General features: G+C 41.5%; 1 long non-coding RNA gene across 1 annotated transcript in view; it reads left to right on the forward strand.

Annotated features, from left to right (window-relative positions):
- Positions 1–17,753, forward strand: part of LOC116669327 — a 234,868-nt gene that overhangs the window by 38,322 nt on the left and 178,793 nt on the right. Inside the window, exon 2 of the long non-coding RNA XR_004326693.1 lies at positions 15,100–15,177. This is a non-coding gene — a long non-coding RNA (uncharacterized LOC116669327). The remainder of the gene's footprint in view (positions 1–15,099; positions 15,178–17,753) is intronic.

Here is a 17,753-nt window from a genome sequence, read left to right on the forward strand (position 1 = left end):
ATTCCCCATCCTTATCTCCATCCTTCTCTGTCAGATTGGAGGTCTGCCTGACGCATGCAGTACCTACCATCCACACTGAAGGAAATCCCAGTTCTTTGCAGTACTTTGAGAAGAAAGCCATCATCTTGACACACTATTTGTTATAGTGAAAAGCCTTTGTACAGCCATCTGTTTCTTATAAATGTGTTTATTTGTTCACCCCAGAGGAGCAGGGTCTTGGCTAAGCAGTCCCCAGTCACATAAGGAAAGTCATGATTATCATCAGAATCCTCAAGTGCTGATAATGAAAGTCATGCTGTTTAGTTTCTCCACTGTATAAATCAAGACACATACATCTCACTAAATGTTTGTTCAATGACTCATGTCCATGGATTCAATGTCTTTGAGTTTTTTCAGTCTCCTAAATTAGGTCCAAAGAAGAAAACGTGAATATTTTTTAATGTAAAGTTTATCTACGCATTATCAAAATAACTGGTTTAAAAGCGAAAATTATAAACATCTACTAAAGGCCAAGACAGAAGAGAATGGTATTCTCAAACATTGTCTTGGGGATGGTGAACTGGTTTGGCATTTTAGGAAAATAATCTAGTAATTTCAACAAAAAACCCACACCCCATCTACTAACTTGTGCACATTTAGTCTACAAAACAGGAGACTTAGGACTTAAAGATATTTAGCAGGGTGGTATGGTGGGCTAAGCAACTATTTGTTTTTCCCCAAAGATGAAAACCGAGTTGAGATTAAAACGGCTAAGTACTCCCACTTTCCCAGTTAAATGCTGGCACTTCCCTAGAGGCACAAGCGCTGCCAGGGTTGGGGCATGGGGAGGGGGGTGGGGGAAGGAAGCAGACCTTCAAATCAACCATAAAATTAGAGATTTTTTCCTCTCTTTTTTTTTTTTATTAAGTATAGTTGGTTTACAATGTTGTGTTAATTGCTGGTATGCAGCATAGTGATTCAGATATATTTATTTTCATTTTCTTTTTTATTATAGGCTATTACAAGGTATTGAATATAGTTCCCTGTACTATACAGTAGGGCCTTGTTGTTTATCTGTTTTATGTGTAATAGTTTCTACCTGCTAATCCTGAGCTCCTACTTTTTCCCTCCACCCCACCCCCCACCATTTTCCCCTCCTGGTAATCATAAGTTTGGAATGAATAAGATTGAATCTTCAGAACTCAAATAAGGCTGTCTTATCAAACAAAAAGCTACCAAATTGTGATGGTTTTTTTATAGAAAGGGGGTTTTGATAGAGTATAGTTGGGATTGGTTATTGGAAAAATAAAATTCTCCCATTTTTATATCTCAAGTGGATATACTGCATTAACGATTATTACGCTGAAATGTACATGCTTATTTTGGGGAAGAAAGTATTTTTTCTGCATATATTTTAATCATTAACATGGTTTGCAGTACATTGGTAATTTTTTTTCCTTCTGGAATAAAAGTTTGGCCAAAAAAAGATACATGAAATTAATAAAATATACAGAGAACATGAATATAAAAATCAAAATGAAAGCTGGGAAGAGGCACAAAATACTGTTTAATTAATTTGGGATGTTTACTTGTAGATGGTTTAAATGAATGTTTGTGGAGTGTCTTCTATGTGCCACAAGCTGAGTTGGATGTTTCCACATTTAGTACATCTGGTGCAGTCAGAGATGCAGTACCTGACTTCACAGCTCTTTGTAGACAGAGTTTTCAGTGATTGCAGGGAAGAAACTTTGAAACATAATATCCTGAAATTTTAAAGTTGGTTTCTGTGAATTTCACAGGACAGAGCTCAAAAAATATATATGCATAGGACAGGAAGGAGGGGAAAAAAAATCAAAGAAAATTATGACCTCAGAAACCAGAGTTGGTTCTGCCTAAAGACTCATCTAGAGAAAAAAGTTAACCCATTTTTAATCAAAATCCCGGGACAGGGCTGTTGGTGACGTATTGGCAACAGTCAGCTGTATCACTTGAAGGCTATCCAAATTCTTCACCTCTTTTTCTTCTCCCTCTCCCTGCCTGCTCTTCTCAAAGTGAGGTTCTTTCCCTTAAAAACAAACACACAAAATGTCTAATCAAGGTCATACAGTTTGAATTCACATGGGGTCATTAATAAATTATCTACTTTGGAATGTAAACATCCTTGTTTGTCCCGTCTTGAATCTCCACAAGGCCACATCTGGTTGTATTGCTGACTAGCTTTGTTTATCCGGGGGTCCAGTTTTGACATCCTTGGCAATGATGGAACATGACCACAGGTCATGGGGTTCCAGATCTGAGGAGAGGGATTCAGACTTGAGGTTGAGAATGTTCAACCTCTCATCTTTCCTTGGCCAGGGACTCCCTGCAGCGTGAATCTTTTGTTGTGATTGCTTTTCCTCTACTGTGATCACCCAGTCCACCCTTCCCTGGTAGCCTGGGTAACCCAAATATTTGTTGTCTGCATATTCTCAAGCATCAGCTTTCTCTTGTCATCTTTTAAATGTTAGACATTTGAATATATATGGCTTGGTATATGTCAGTTCTCTCCCCCAAATCTCTAGAGTTAGGCAGATGGGGGTGGAGCGTTTCCTGTTGTCAAATTCACTTCCCGAGTCCCTGCCCCTCTGAATTCCCAGTTGCCCTGCCTCAGTCACAGCTCCTACTGCTGAGGTCTCACTTCTGAGCTGCTCTGCCCTCCGCTAAAGGGTACATCTCTTCTCCCTCCTGCAGAACCCCACTCACACAGTGCTACTGTGTGAGTGGACGTGGGAGAGTTTTAATGATGTTTAGAGGGTGGGACGTGAAATTTGATGACAGAGAAGAAAACAATTTCCAATTTCATGGCAGACATGACAGCTTTATAAATGTATTGGCTACTTCCCAAAACAGGGACAGCCTTACTGGTTGTGTCCCTCTGTAGAGCCTTCTGCTGCGGTCTTTGTATACCAGTGGTTCTGTCTTGACTGTGTATTAGGATCTCCTAACAATTTGTTAAGGATCCCAATGCCCAGGCCTTACCCTAGACCAAATTAAACAAGAATCTCTTGGGGTGATTCAGCAAAGTTTGAGAACCACTGCTCTAGATACTTCTTACATTTCCCTCTCATCTTTTCTCAGATCCCTGAAGTCCTTCTCTCTCCAGGTTCCCAGGGAAGCCAGATACTCCTCTTATTTCATTAGGAGCAATTCAGGTATCCTATGTGTGAAGGTGGGTGCCTGTGTTTGTATGTGTGTGTGTGTCTGTCTATACAGACATCTATGCTTTTGGTCTCATACCAGCTCATCCATGCTGTGCCCAAGGGTTTTCATTTTCTTCTCCATAAGTTTTCCCCAAAATAGGCTGAAGCAAAAGAACCATTTCCCCTAAAGACAAATTGTCACCGGCTGAGAAAGCAGACACATTTGCAGTCAGTTTTTGCTTAAATGGCATTTTTTCCCTTAACAGTATATATGGAAAAAGTCCTTTGAACCCCTTGATAATAAAGGGCTTTGTACATCTAAAAACTCTCCCTGTGTGTACAGTGCCTAGCTCTACTTCCTTGGGAGATCAGAATTTCCTGCTGCCCAAGCAGTGTGATCTCAGAGAAAGCTGTCCTCACCCCAGACTCACAAAACCAGACCCTCCAAAGTGAGACCCAGGGCACTCCTGCACTGGTGTCTGGGGCTGGGTAAAATGAACTGTTAAGTCCTTTTGATCTTTAACTCCTAAGAGTCTGATTTCCCCGCACGTGGGAGGAGAACCTGGCGTGAGCTGACCCACAGGTGTGAACTTGCCTAACCTCTGCTCTCCACATCTGTTCTCTTTGCTTTGGTGTTATTTCGCGTTTTAATGGACATTTTTATTGAGAATTGGAGGAGAACAGATGCCAGTGAGAAAGTTTGCTTTTTTACAGCTTCATCTGTCCTAGCTTGTCCCATCACCCAAGACTTGGTTTTTCCAGAACAAACAGTATCTTCAGCCTCTACATCCAGGTGCTTTGGAGGTCTCATGAAGATGCCAGAGAGTGGCTGTGGGTATGGTTTTGGAGGGCTAATTACTAAAGCAGCTAGAAGCTGTCCAAGACACAGGATTCCTTTGGTTTGTGGGACACCTTGTGCCTTCTATGTTGGCAATATAGGTGGTCTTCTAAAATCTTAAAAAAAGGGTGGTTTTCTTTTTCATAAACCATCAGTTCTACAGCTCAGGAGTTGCAGAATAATGCTGCCTTAATCAGCTGTTCGATGTGTTACTAATAATGGTGTTTTAATGCCAGTATTTGTGATTATTTATTTTTAAAAATATATTTGAGTTGATTCGAGGTTATTTCTATATTAAAAAAAAAAAAGCTGTCTCACTTGGATTCCAATATGCTTCCCTGAGCCTGACAGAAAGGCATGGAGTTACAGCGCATGCTTGGGGGGTCCTGCATAACTTGGCGCTGGCCCGCGGTTACAGGTCACACGTGACATCCATCATGTGTGTGGGGGAGAGAGGGCTGGGAGCTGTTGGGATAATCAATGCAGTAAGAGGCAGTTAAGTTCAAGAAGATGCTGTGAAAATTACATGAGTGATCATCTTCTCTCCACTACAAGCTGTTTCCTTGTTTGGGTTAGAGTTTCATCTACCTAGGAAATTATATTCTTTGTTTTCTGCATTCAATAGTAGTTTATCCACAGCCTTCTAGATGTGTGTTTGCTTTACTCTGCGGCTTGGGCATGACACTAAAACAGTCACTGATGAGATTCTCAGAGTTTAATTGATTGCTAGGTAAATCTTTTCTGGCCAAAATTGTAGAGCCAATAGGACAGGGTTTTGCACAATCTTGACTTAAGTACTTGTTGATGGAATAACTAAATGGAATAACTTACGACATGTGGCACACAAAATGCAACACGAGGAGGCTGTTTTCTGAAAGCGCAGTGTATTCTTATGTTCTTTCATCCTCGCCCCACCAATCCACACCTTGGGTCAGTTTTCTTAAATTTCTCTTACCGTCAGGCAAGAAAGTGAGATTCTTTGATAAATTGCTGAGGTTTCTGCAATCAACATGAGAAAAATTAAGTTGCCATTGCCGGCGTGGAGCAACCCCAGCCCAGCCCCTGCACGGGTGCGGGTCCTGCGTGCCCGAGTGCGCCCTGCCTGCACGGGGGTGCTCTTGCAGAGCCAGGATGTCCTCCCTCTCCCATGCACTGCAGGTTCTATTTCTTGACCTCTCTCAGTCTTTGAGAGTCTGGGAGGAAAGGCTCCTTGAACTCACCTCTGCTGCTTTCATCCGCATCCCTGATCTACTTCTTCTGTGTCCCACCCTGACTTCTCTCTCTCTCTGCTTCCAGCCATCTCCTGTTGCTCTTTGTCTCTCAAAAAAACCCCTGGCTTCTTCCCTCATCCCTATTCCTTATCTCGGAGCCTGAGACACCTAAATCAGTATCAAGAGATCATGTGTCCTGGAGTCTCAGCCCTCTGTGTCCAAACAGACACTTCACCTGGAAGACCTACTGTGATTTTAAAATCAACGCACTGTGAACAGGGGTCCCCACCACAGCAGTTAGCCTGAGCGCATCACAGAGGCTCTGTCAGAGGAGCAGAGGCCCTAGGTGGGAATAGAAGGAGGGGCTCGTTACGGGGTTTGGACTCCAACACATGGAGAAAGCTGGTTAAGCAGTTTGTGGCATCTGCTGCTTCCGTCTCTGGTGCTGGAGCTTGAACTGAATAGAGCGAGCAGCTGGGAAGGAATGATGGTGTGAAGCATGAGAGAGAAGGGCGGACTGGAGCCCACGTCTTTCTCTTGCTCCTCTAAGCAGCCAACTTTAATGATGTTGACATGCTGGAGATCCGTGCCATGGGCTCAATACACAGCTGGTCCAGGAGTCAGAGAAGCTGCAGGGAGAGACCTGGCAACGTGCAGTTAGCTGCTGCGAACACCTGACGTGGCCGATCATAAACATAGGTGCTGCATTATTTCTACCTTCCAAAGCTCACATGAGACTCTCTTGGGGCATCATAATGGGAAGAGACTTCTAAGAAACTATTTGTCCTTTAGTCATATTGACTGAGTGCAAAGCCACCCCCCCAAGCTCTGTTACTGTTCCCTCCACATCATTTGTCACTTTGCTGTCAAGCTGAGTTTTGGGGATGTTGAGTTTTTATTTAACTGCCATGCTATTTAAAAACTTCCATTGGTCTGACACTGCCCAGAGTGGTGTTTTCCCTTTTTGGGGAGATTTCAGGTGTTCTGTGGAGGGACACTGAGGGTCTCAGCACAGTGAGCCCTGGGCCCTCATCCCTGCCTCAGCCAGAACAGTTTTGCCTTTATCTGCTGTAAGTATTGGACTTCCTAGGAAGATTTCATTTGTAGAAGACCTACCTGTTGGTGTTAAAGAAAACAAAAGAAAAAAAAAAGAGAGCGAGAGACACAGAGAAGGAAGGAAGGAAAGGAGAAAGAACCTACTAGCCCAGAGGATCAAGTTCTTACCCCTGCAACTGCCAATTCTCCTTATTTACCAGCTTTGTCTCCTGTTACTAACCCCAGTAGGAACTGTCTTCATTAGTGTGACCGGGTCCCTTGGCTATCTCTTAAAAGTCTGTGTTCATTACCAATTTTATACCTCGACTTTTTTTTTTTTTTTAAAATTAGATTGACTAAAAAAAAATCCCTTGGTTTTTCCTTAAGCAACTGTAGACCAATGTTGTCTCTGAGTCAGGGTAGAGAAGTGCAGACTTGTCTCCTAGGAGAGAGGGGAGGATGACAGTGGGGTACCACTTACTTTACTTAGACAGACACATATGCACTATGCACTGGTTATAGTTTTATATTAAATTTTTAATGTAAATGACTATCTAAATTTATATGTAAATGGCCATGTCCTCAAAGTAGATAAAGATTATTAAAAACATGTCAGAAACCATTTAGAAGAAAAGTAACGTTAGTAGCATCTATTCAGTGCCTCTTACGCACCAGGTCTCAGAATTTTCCCCTCGTTTAATTTTTAAGGTGACCCCAGGTGTAGGAGTCATGAGCCTCATAGAACCAGTTTATGGAGGAATCTCAACTCTTTGTGGGAGAAGCATGAAGCAGTTTTATTTTTTCTAATAACCTCCCCAACCACATTCTGTATCCTGGGCACTGAGGATGTTTAATGACATCTCAGCTAGATTCTATGCCTTTTGGGTCTCTTTTGGTTTTTTGAAGTGTCTCATTTGAGTTCTGAAGAATCAGTCCTGTTTATTTAAAGCCTTCAATCTAATGCCTAGTAACCTCTGTCTTTTCCCTCCTGCCTGGGTGGGCTAAACCTGTGGGCTGCAGTGGCTGATGCAGAAGGGGTGGGCTGGGTGGTCTGAGCTCTCACAGCTCCCCTTCCCTCTCTTCCCTGCCCTCCTCCTTCCTTTCCAGTTGTGGTCGGAAGGAAAGAGAAAAGACAGAAACCCTTTTTACTGAATGCTCTTAATGAGGTCATAGTCCCTGTCTTGGAGAATTATATATGCTGTTTTAACTCATTTCTTTGGACTCTGCATTATGAGCGATGACTCTAACCTGCCGATTTGACAAGGAACTCATCCCAGGCAATTCTCTTATGTATTTATGGTTCCTTCTAAGATCCTGCTTCTAATGAGAAAAAGGGAAAGGGTGTGAGGCTTTGGCATTTCTTGCCCTCTATGACAGTATACCACGGAGTCAATGATGGCATTTACTGAGTCACTTAACAGATGTTTACTAAACACGTATGTATGATGGATACCATTCTGATACCAGGTGTGAATAATGCCAAAAATAAAACCTCACATGCATGTAGAGAGGTAAAAAAAATTTCAACTCCACTACTCAGATATACAAAGAAGAGGACAGCCTTTTTGTTTTCTATAACCAATAGAATTTTCTAATGAGGGCCTATCCTGCTGTCTGTTGGCTGGAGGCAGAGGGTGGTATTTAACTTACCAACTAATATTTCAGTGTTTGGGGACTTGAAGTCTTTTGTTTTATTCAGCTTTAACATGTTTTTTATTGAGTTATAGTCATTTTACAATGTATCAAATTCCAGTGTAGAGCACAATTTTTCAGTTGTATGTAAACATACATATATTCATTGTCACTTTTTTTTTCGCTGTGAGCTACCACAAGATCTTGTATATATTTCCCTGTGCTATACAGTATAATCTTGTTTATCTATTCTACCTTTTGAAATCCCAGTCTGTTCCTTCCCACCCCCCGTCCCCTTGTCAACCACAAATTTGTATTCTATGTCTATGAGTCTGTTTCTGTTTTGTATTTCTGTTTTGTTTTATTTTTTAGATTCCACAGATGAGCGATCTCATATGGTATTTTTCTTTCTCTTTCTGGCTTACTTCACTTAGAATGACATTCTCCAGGAACATCCATGTTGCTGCAAATGGCGTTATATTGTCGGTTTTTATGGCTGAATAGTATTTCATTGTATAAATATACGACCTCTTCTTTATCCAGTCATCTGTCGATGGACATTTAGGCTGTTTCCATGTCTTGGCTATTGTAAATAGTGCTGCTATGAACATTGGGGTGCAGGTGTCATCCTGAAGTAGGGTTCCTTCTGGATATAAGCACAGGAGCGGGATTCCTGGGTCATCCGGTAAGTCTATTCCTAGTCTTTTGAGGGATCTTCATATTGTTTTCCACAGTGGCTGCACCAAACTGCATTCCCACCAGCAGTGTAGGAGGGTTCCCTTTTCTCCACAGCCTCTCCAGCATTTGTCATTTGTGGACTTTTGAATGATGGCCATTCTGACTGGTGTGAGGTGGTACCTCATTGTAGTTTTGATTTGCGTTTCTCTGATAATTAGTGATATTGAGCCTTTTTTCATGTGCCTATTGATCATTTGTATGTCTTCCTTGGAGGATTGCTTGTTTAGGTCTTCTGCCCATTTTTGGATTGGGTTGTTTGTGAAGTCTTTTAGTACTTATTAGATCTTTTGGGGATAAATGCTCAATCTATCAGTTTATCTCCCCTACTTCTGTCCATACATATGGGGACACTTGGGTGACCTCCTGGGCATGTCAGGAGGGGCCTTAGAGCCACGTGCTGACCTTGCATCTGGATGGTGTAGTTTGTCGATGAGGACTGACCATTTGTGGTACCTTATGGGTACCCATGGCTGCAGCTGATGGTCTTGGTTCTTTACCTCTGGTGGCTAATTCCTAGTATTCTGTGTCTCCATTTCATATCTGAGTGGACACCAGTCCCCTGATGCTTTTAGTATGTTGGCATCATCACTGGGGATGCAGAAACTTCTGGTTCTCCGCCCACCATATTTAGAACATGGGCTACTTTCGATAGAGGCTGCTGAAGTCCCTTTTTCTAATTGTCCTCAGCCATCAGTGCTGCACCATTGATGATTGCCCCCCCTCCCCGAAGCGTGTGGTCTCCTGCGGGGCCCAGCAGGGAAGAGCGGGGCACTAGTCTTGATGTTCCAGGGTTCCCCACGCTTATACGGACAATTCTGCAACCTCCTCTCCTGAGCCAGCCCCAGGGGCACGAGGAGGTGCTGCGTCTGCTCTGCTGGCCCTGCCTTGCTGCTCTTTTCCTTCCCGTGCCCCTGCTTTCTGTCACGTGAGACTTGCTGTACCCCCATCCTCCTCCTTCCTGGGGACAGGGGGCTCTGTGGCTCCATGGATGGTGCAATACAGGGAGAGAGAGAACTTTCCATGTATTCTCTCCTTTGAAGGTCTTTAAGACTGTAAGAAAATATCAGTGAGTTTAATAAAAGGAATTTTGGAAAGGAGGACAGCTTTAAGCCTCTGTAAATTCTTTTGTTCTAACACTTCAGCCAACTCTGGGGAAGACCTAATATCTCCAACCAGTGAATTACTGAGTCAGATGTGTTGCTTCTGTGTCCCCAAACACAGACGCTTACATACTCTTGGAGCAGAAATCTGTCCTGAAATGCATTTGAAGCTGCCTTTTCAAAATTAAAATTTACAGATGGTGCAGTTAGAGTTCCAATGACGAACAAGTTCCTGAAGTTGTATGAGCAGAAATTCAAAGTATATCCTCAGGTAAAGGGTTAAATGAAGGCATTGTTTTGTTTTTGCATGTGAGATAGGTAGAAATCCAGTATTGGCAGTGCATGCTATTCCTGTTACACAGCAGCTAAGGTTTTGGATTAAACTGAGGGATGGAAAGTTAATTTTTAAAGGTTTAGGCTATTCACAGGACTAGGACTAAGAGATTGATAATGAAATAAGTTTAACAAACTCCAGAAAATGGGTGTCTTAGTGAATTTTATAAGCTCAAAGGTGTAAGAAGTTCAGTTACTCTTTGTAGATATCCATTACTTACAAAGATGTGGTTTGCTTATGGCTGGTAGGAATTTAGTTAAATTCTGAGATCAGCTTCCTTATGTACACTGGAGTAAATTCTTATAAATGCTTCTGTGTAGCTTTATGAGGTGTGTAATAGAATTTGCTATGTGTTGCCATAGTCCTTGTCCTCAAAGAATTTCAAAACTTAGGGAAGAGATAAGCCATTCAACCAAGATTAAACCACATGCTTTGATTATTTCATGTCCAGTGCTGGTTTCTGGGGGTTCTGTGGGGCTGGGGCATCAATGGTTTCCAAGCATGTGGCATCTGAGATTCACTGAGTGAGGTTAGTTTGGGAGAAATTATTCTAGGTTGCTCTTTCAATAATGGAGATAAAACTACCTGCTAAAAGCTGAGGAGCAAGGAGATGAGCACCAGTGTTTTATGTCAGCAAATGAGAGGAAATGTGAAGACCACCCCTGCCACCCTCTCATGGTTGACACACTGGATAGAAACAGAGAGCAAGTTTCAAAGAGTGGCTGGGCCCAGTCACGATGGACAGTGGTGGCAGGCCAGTGCAGTGAACCGCTGAAGTTGAGGGCAGTGTCTGTTGTAGTGTCTGTTTGAGAAAGCAAAGGCATTTTAAAAGGAAAATAAAACTGTGGAGTCAGTGATTACACAGCTGGAAAGATGCCAACGCATTTCATTTCGAGTTTGTCACAGATACCAACTTCCATGCAAAAATGTTTTGACCTAAATTTTATTCTATTCTGGGCACTACCAACTTACGTAAAAAGCACACTGGTTCAAAGGTATAAAAAAAAATCTAACTAGAAATGTCTTGCAGTTCTTAACAAGACACTCAGCTGGAGTGGGGAGAGTTTGATAGTAGCTGAGATGAATGAAAGGATACATTGGGAGGCATTTCAAAGGCAAAGTGTTGGTTCTTATCAGAGAGCATAGAGGGGATAAAGAAAGTATATTGAGTTTTTGAATAACACTAAAATTTCAAAATTGTTTGAAAAGCAGAAGAGAAAGAACATTTGGATTGTGGAACAGATTTTAGGGGAAGAGAAAATGAACTGCTCTGGGACTTTTCATAGGAAGTGATGTCAGAGTGTAGTTGATGGATGTGGTTGATGACGTGAACACTGAGGTGAGGGGTCAGGACTGAAGAAAGAGATTTGGGTCCTGAAGGACTGTGGTAGGCTGAATCATGCCACCCTGAGGTGTTCACATCCTAATCCCTGCAACCTGCGCACTTTACCTTATGTGGCAAAAGGGGTTTTGATTTTGCAGGTGGGATTGACTTAAAAGGATCTTGAGATGCCTTATTCCATGGACCCAATATAACCATAAGGTCCTTACAAGGGAGATAGAGGGGATCAGAGGGAAGTAAGAGAGAAAATGATGGAAGCAAAAGATTGAGTCATGTGAGGACGGAGTCAGAAGACAATAAATGCAGGCAGCCTCCAGAAGCTGAAAAAGGTGAGGGAACAGACTGTTCCTTAGAGCCTCCAGAAGGATCCAGCCTTGTCAATGTCTTGACTTCAGCCCAGTGAGACTGATTTCAGTCTTCCAACCTCTGAAACTATAAAATCATAAATTTGTGGTGGGGGGGAGGGTACAGCTCAAGTGGTAGAGTGCATGCTTTAGCATGCACTCGGTCCTGGGTTCAATCCCCAGTACCTCCTCTAAAAATAATAAACCTAATTACCTCCCCCCAAGTGAAATAATAAATTTGTGTTGTTTTAAGCCATGAAGCTTGTGGTCATTTGTTAAAGCAGCCACAGAAAATTAATACATGGTCCTAGTTAACACCGGACGGAGTAGACCCTGTAACTGAAAAATGTCCTTTCCAAGGCTTCCAGAATCTTTCGGTTCTGTTTCTATAGCCCACGGTGGTGTGGGGAACCATGCAATCCCACTAAGGTTACCCAAGTGCAGAACCATGCCCAGGCTTCATAAGAACGTAAATGATCTGCTATGATCTTTTCTCTTTTTAAAGGATTATGGTTTAGAAGGTATTTTTACCCATTTTAAAATGATATTTATTTCTATTTTGGACTGATTGTTCTGCATTATAAGATATCTTCCCAGCATAAGATTTTAAGTTCTTGAGTCAGTGTTTCACACGTGTGTCCATGTGTCCCTGGGTGTGTCTGTGGACATATTCTTGGGAGTTTTAAGGAGTCTATACATTACTCAGGTTTGAAGGACGCTGAAATACTTATACACTAAATGAACAAAGGGATGAAGGATGCTTCCAAAACAATCAGATAGTGAATTCCGTGAGGTGGGGAAAGCGTAGAGCATGTTGTTGGGTGATGTGGAAATCAAAGACCTAACGGGCATATTTAATTTTTCCCATCTCAAGCTGTGACAGTTATGTGGACATGGCCTTGTAGCGCTTTTTCTTTCTTTCTTTCCACTTAGAGTATCTTTTACTATACAAAGTGCAGGGCAGCAGCATGGGCTGATATCGCAGCACCAGACTACATCTTGCACCTATTATCAGTCCTGGCTGATGGTAACAAGTGGACGGCAGGCCTCCCCTTTCAGGCCCCGGCAGAGGGCACAGCACTGTTTCAGATCACCTGAAGGGCGCCTGGGCGCGCCTCTCCCAGCACCTGACGGGGAGGGGTGGAGGCCCAAGAATAATTGCCGTGTCACTGGCATGTGATTTATTGCCATGCTTAATTATGTCTACAGGGCACCATCTGGAGACCCAATTTGGGTTCTTTACGAACAAAAATTAAAGTCAAAATGTACCTTCTTCTGAACTCAACTGAGTCCCACTTTGGACTTCTCACACCTGGAGAATATTACCCTCTGCTTAGTCCCCAGACCATATCCTAATTGTTTTAGTTCAGAGGGTCCCAGACACACAGAGGAAGTCTCGCTGTGGAGGCTGTGGGTTTCCCTCTCTCAGACCATGCTGTCCAAGGGATGAAGCATGTAGAATGTTCGTATTATACCAAAGACTCAGCAGTACAGTGAAATCACCTTCAGCCCATTTCTAAATTGTTATGGCCATCAGCCAAATGTAGTATTGCATTGACTGGCACTTGTTGTTTTCTAATTATCAATTGGCTTATAATTGTCCCCAGAATATTTGTTTAAAATGGATAATGGCAAATCAGTACAGATTGTTTTTTAAAAACTATTACTCAGTTTTCAAATGTTTAATCTATTCTAGGAATCTTTTTTTAAAAAAACATATTACCGTGAAGAGTTGATTTAAGAAATACACATTCCTTTCAATTAAAACCCAGAGCATTAATCAAACGTTTGACACTATAAATGTTTCCAATTAACATCTAGCTTAAAACCACATGTGGTCCAAGTGAAATTCAAAAGATCTATCTGTCCAGGTGACCTCAGAGAAACCATTAACACATGGCTGGAGACAGCAAGAAACATTCTCCATTTGTGAGACTAAGATAAAGAATCAGTTTATGACTGATTATTACTTGAAACATCCCTTTCAGATGTGGGCTTCCTAAACTAGAAGTTTAGGAAGTTTCTCACAGTGTCAAAAAGAAAAGTAAAAAATATATACATATACATATGTATATGTATATATATATGTATATGTATATATTTAACTCAGACATAAGAAAGAATGAAATAATGCCATTTACAGCAACATGGATGGACCTAGAGATTATTATACTAAGTGAAGTAAGTCAGGCAGAGAAATATAAATGTCATATGATACCACTTATGTGGAATCTAAAAAAATAATACAAATGAATCTATGTATGAAACAGACTCACAGATATAGAAAACAAACTTATGGTTGCCAAAGGAGGAAGGGGTGGGGGAGGGATAAATTAGGGATTTGGGATTAACAGACAAACACTACTATATACAAAACAGATAAAGCAACAAAGATCTACTGTGCAGCACAGGGAACTATATCCAATATCTTGTAATAACCTATAATGGAAAAGAATCTGAAAAAATAGATATATGTATAATTGAATCACTCCTGTACACCTGAAACCTTTAAAATCTACACTTCAATTAAAAGTTATATATATAACATACAGAGAGAGAGAAATGAAGTTAGGAAACCATCCCACAATCCAATCTTGATTAACAGCTAGTAGGTCCAACACTGTCAAAGACAGAGGTTGTTCACAGTACGGGCTTCATCAGTAATCTTACGGCTAAGAGAAATTTTCCAAGCAGCGCTTTTTCACTTTCTGCTGCAGAGGTAGCAAACTCAAATACTTACAGGGCCCAAGTAAATAAATGAAAGAAATGGGATGTCAGACTGTAGTGTCAACCACAGTAACCTGGAGAGCATGCCTCCTGTCTGGATGTGAGAGCTACCACCCAGCTCTAGCCAAGTGCTCTCCTATGAAAATGGAAGCCCAGTTGGACCAAACATACTGATATTTCAAGAGAAGCCAGGATTGAAGCTTTTTAATAGGAACGCATGAATTTTACATGATGGCAGTTAATTCAATTGAAAACAATAGCATAGACCTCTTTGCGGCTAATTTGTGACCTTCGTGTCTGCTGCATAGTCAGGAGCTGGGCTACTGTGGTCAGAGGCAGTGAAGGGCACAATTTGGATGAAAGTGAATCCCTTTCAGTAACATGTCAGCACAACATCAGCCTTGGACGGCATTCTCTGGCTAGCTCACTGTGAATCCACCAGCTAGCTCCCAGCAGAGAAAGACAGAGTACATATTTTCCAAATAATTTCTCAACTGATCGGTCAAACTTAATTGTTAAATTATTCCAGGTGTGCTATGCAGGGGGTTATTACAACCATAAGGAAAATGGTAACATTAAGACATGCCCATTTGCCCAGTGTCCTGATGAATTGCATTCTCTCTCTCCTGTCTCCCTGCAGCCTGTCGACAGCTGGGCTTGTCAATCCAGTTGAGGGCTGCCGGCAAACACCGAGGGCCAGGCTGCTGTGGATGGAAAGGTACATACTTCTCCTTCTCTCTCTCTCTCTCTCTTTTTTTTTTTTTTTTGGTTCTTCAAATATTTTTCCAAAAGAAAAAAAGAAAGCAGAAGATGACCATAATAAGATAAATGCCTGGCAGGTTACACACAGTAAAATATTGGACACTCAAACAATTTCAAGACCCAAAGAGCCATTACATTCATGTCTGATTCTTTTTTTCCTTGTAAGATGCAAGACCAAGGTTTGTATATCTTTGAGAGAAATTGTTCAATGGCTTTAAAAATAAGAAAAGATGATAATTTCAGCTTATTTAAGGGGACAGTTCAGTTCATAACCACAGCCAGAAGGCGTGGATTCTAGTTTTGTTTTTCTTCCTCACTAGCTATGTGACTGTTGAGTAATTTGCATTGACGGGATCCAGAATTAACCACTGTGGCATAAAAATGATTTTGAACTTGAAGGAGTTTAAGTTCCTGAAATCCCTTATCACCTAAAAGCAGAGGCCTCCAAAAGAACTCAGTGTCATAAAGCCCCTTTTTGGGAGCAAGTCTAATTTTCTCCCCTCTGAGAGGAGAAGTCAGTATCACACCCAAACAGACATTTTTCACAAAACCAACTATCTCCCACCTATTCTCCAACGGCCTCATTTATTTTCCCCAAAAATCATTTGTTTTCCCATAAGTGCCCTTGTCACCCTCTTCCTAACCTGTTGAGATGGTATACAAGCCCCCAATTCTAACTACCCCTTTGAGTCACATTTTTCTGTGAACTCCTGCATTTATATATGTATGTAGATAAATATTCTTTAGTCTGTCTTTTGTCAGTTTAATTTGCAGGACCCCAAGGACAAACCTAAGAAGGTAGAGGAAATCATTTTCCTCCTCAACAGCATCATTTTTTTCTCACTGTGGTTTTGATATGCATTTCCTAATGACTAGTGATGTTAAGCATTTTTTCACGTGGATTATCAGCCATTTATATAAAATAATTTGCCCATTTTTAATTGGGCTCTTGGTTTTTTTTTTTTTTTTTTTGGTAAGAGTTCTTTATATATTCTGAATACTAGACCCTTTTAGATACATGATTTGCAAATATTTTGTCCTATTATGTGGGTTGTCTTTTCACTTTCTTGATAGTGTCCTTTGAAGCACGAAAGCTTTTGTTTTGGTTGAGGTTGTTGGGAGGGAAATTTTTCCTCTTCCAACTTGGACCCAGTGGTCCAGGGCATGCAGTTAGCTAACAATAGACAGATTAGCAAGGGGAAAAAATAATCAAGGTTTATTTATGCCCTCAGTAGAGAGTAACTCCTTCAATAGCCAGAGATTAAAGTATTATATGCAAAACCTAAACAAAGGTCTTGTTTGTTTGCTTTTGTTTTTGCCTTTAGTGCTGCAGTGGGAAGGTATGAAAGTTTCTATTGGACTTTTTGGTGCTAATGGAATGATGTAGTCTGTCCCCATCTCAGCTGAATTCATAGGAAATTCCTTAGAGGTGAACAGCAGCTGTATTTTTTTGGAGGCTCTACTCTAGTCAGATAAGGGAAATTTAGATAAAAATTTTTTTCTGCATCTTCTTTGGCTCAAATGTTTTCAGTTAAAAATAATCTTTATACTATAAGAGGGTCTCCACAAGGTTTAATTCATCTTTTTTTATTCTTTATTTTTCCGTTGCTTGTGTTTTTGATGTGATACTGTTACTGAACCAAACTTGGGTCCACTCTCCTGCACCCAGTAAAGCCAATCTACTGACGCCAGGTTGTGGTGAAGGAAAGTGCAGTGTTTATTGCAGGCACCAAGCAATATGGGCAGCTAGTGCTCAAAAGACCTGGCGTTGGTCCTGGCACTTTTGATTTTTGTGGTAAAGGAGACAAGGCACTTGCATTGGCTAGTTGAGATAGATGTTTCTGGTAAGCAACGGAGCTCACGTGCGGCAACACCAGGGTATTCTATGGCACTGACTTTGTCTCTGGTGGTGCGCTGGTTGGAGCGCTCCCTTTTGCACTCAGACTTGGTCATTTGGCCTTGTTTCTGATACGGCATTGGTTGGGAATTTCCCTTTCGGGGTCTAGGAAACTGCGACCCTGAGAGATGGTTTTGCATTGCATTGGTTTCTTTGTTTGCTTGATGTTTGACAACATGGGCAGTGAATAATTAGGTATAGGTGATCAGAGCTCTGTTCTGTCTTGTAGTCCCCCAGGATGTATTTGACAGAGTTGGTAAATTTTCAGCTATGGTCCTATAAAAGGGAAGAAAAATGGATTTGAGATTTCTAGGTCTCCCGTCTTCCAGGCCAACCTGGACTAATTATCCTGTCTCTGCTCCAGACTCCATTTTGGTTTGTTTGGCCTCACTGTGCATTGGGCACATGAACTTGGGTATGACAACAATATCTACAAAAACATTGCTTATTCCAAGATTTTTACCTGTGTTTTCTTAGGAAAGCTTTACAATTTTAGCTCTCACATTTAGGTCTTTGTTCTGTTAATTTTCACATATAGGATGAAGTATGGGTCCAGCTTCGTTCTTTTGCATGTGGCTAACCACTGGTCCCAGTGTTGTAAAGGCTGTTCTTTCCTCATTGGATTATCTTAGGAC

Source organism: Camelus ferus, chromosome 16, assembly GCF_009834535.1.
Source record: "Camelus ferus isolate YT-003-E chromosome 16, BCGSAC_Cfer_1.0, whole genome shotgun sequence".
NCBI classification, from domain to species: Eukaryota; Metazoa; Chordata; class Mammalia; order Artiodactyla; family Camelidae; genus Camelus; species Camelus ferus.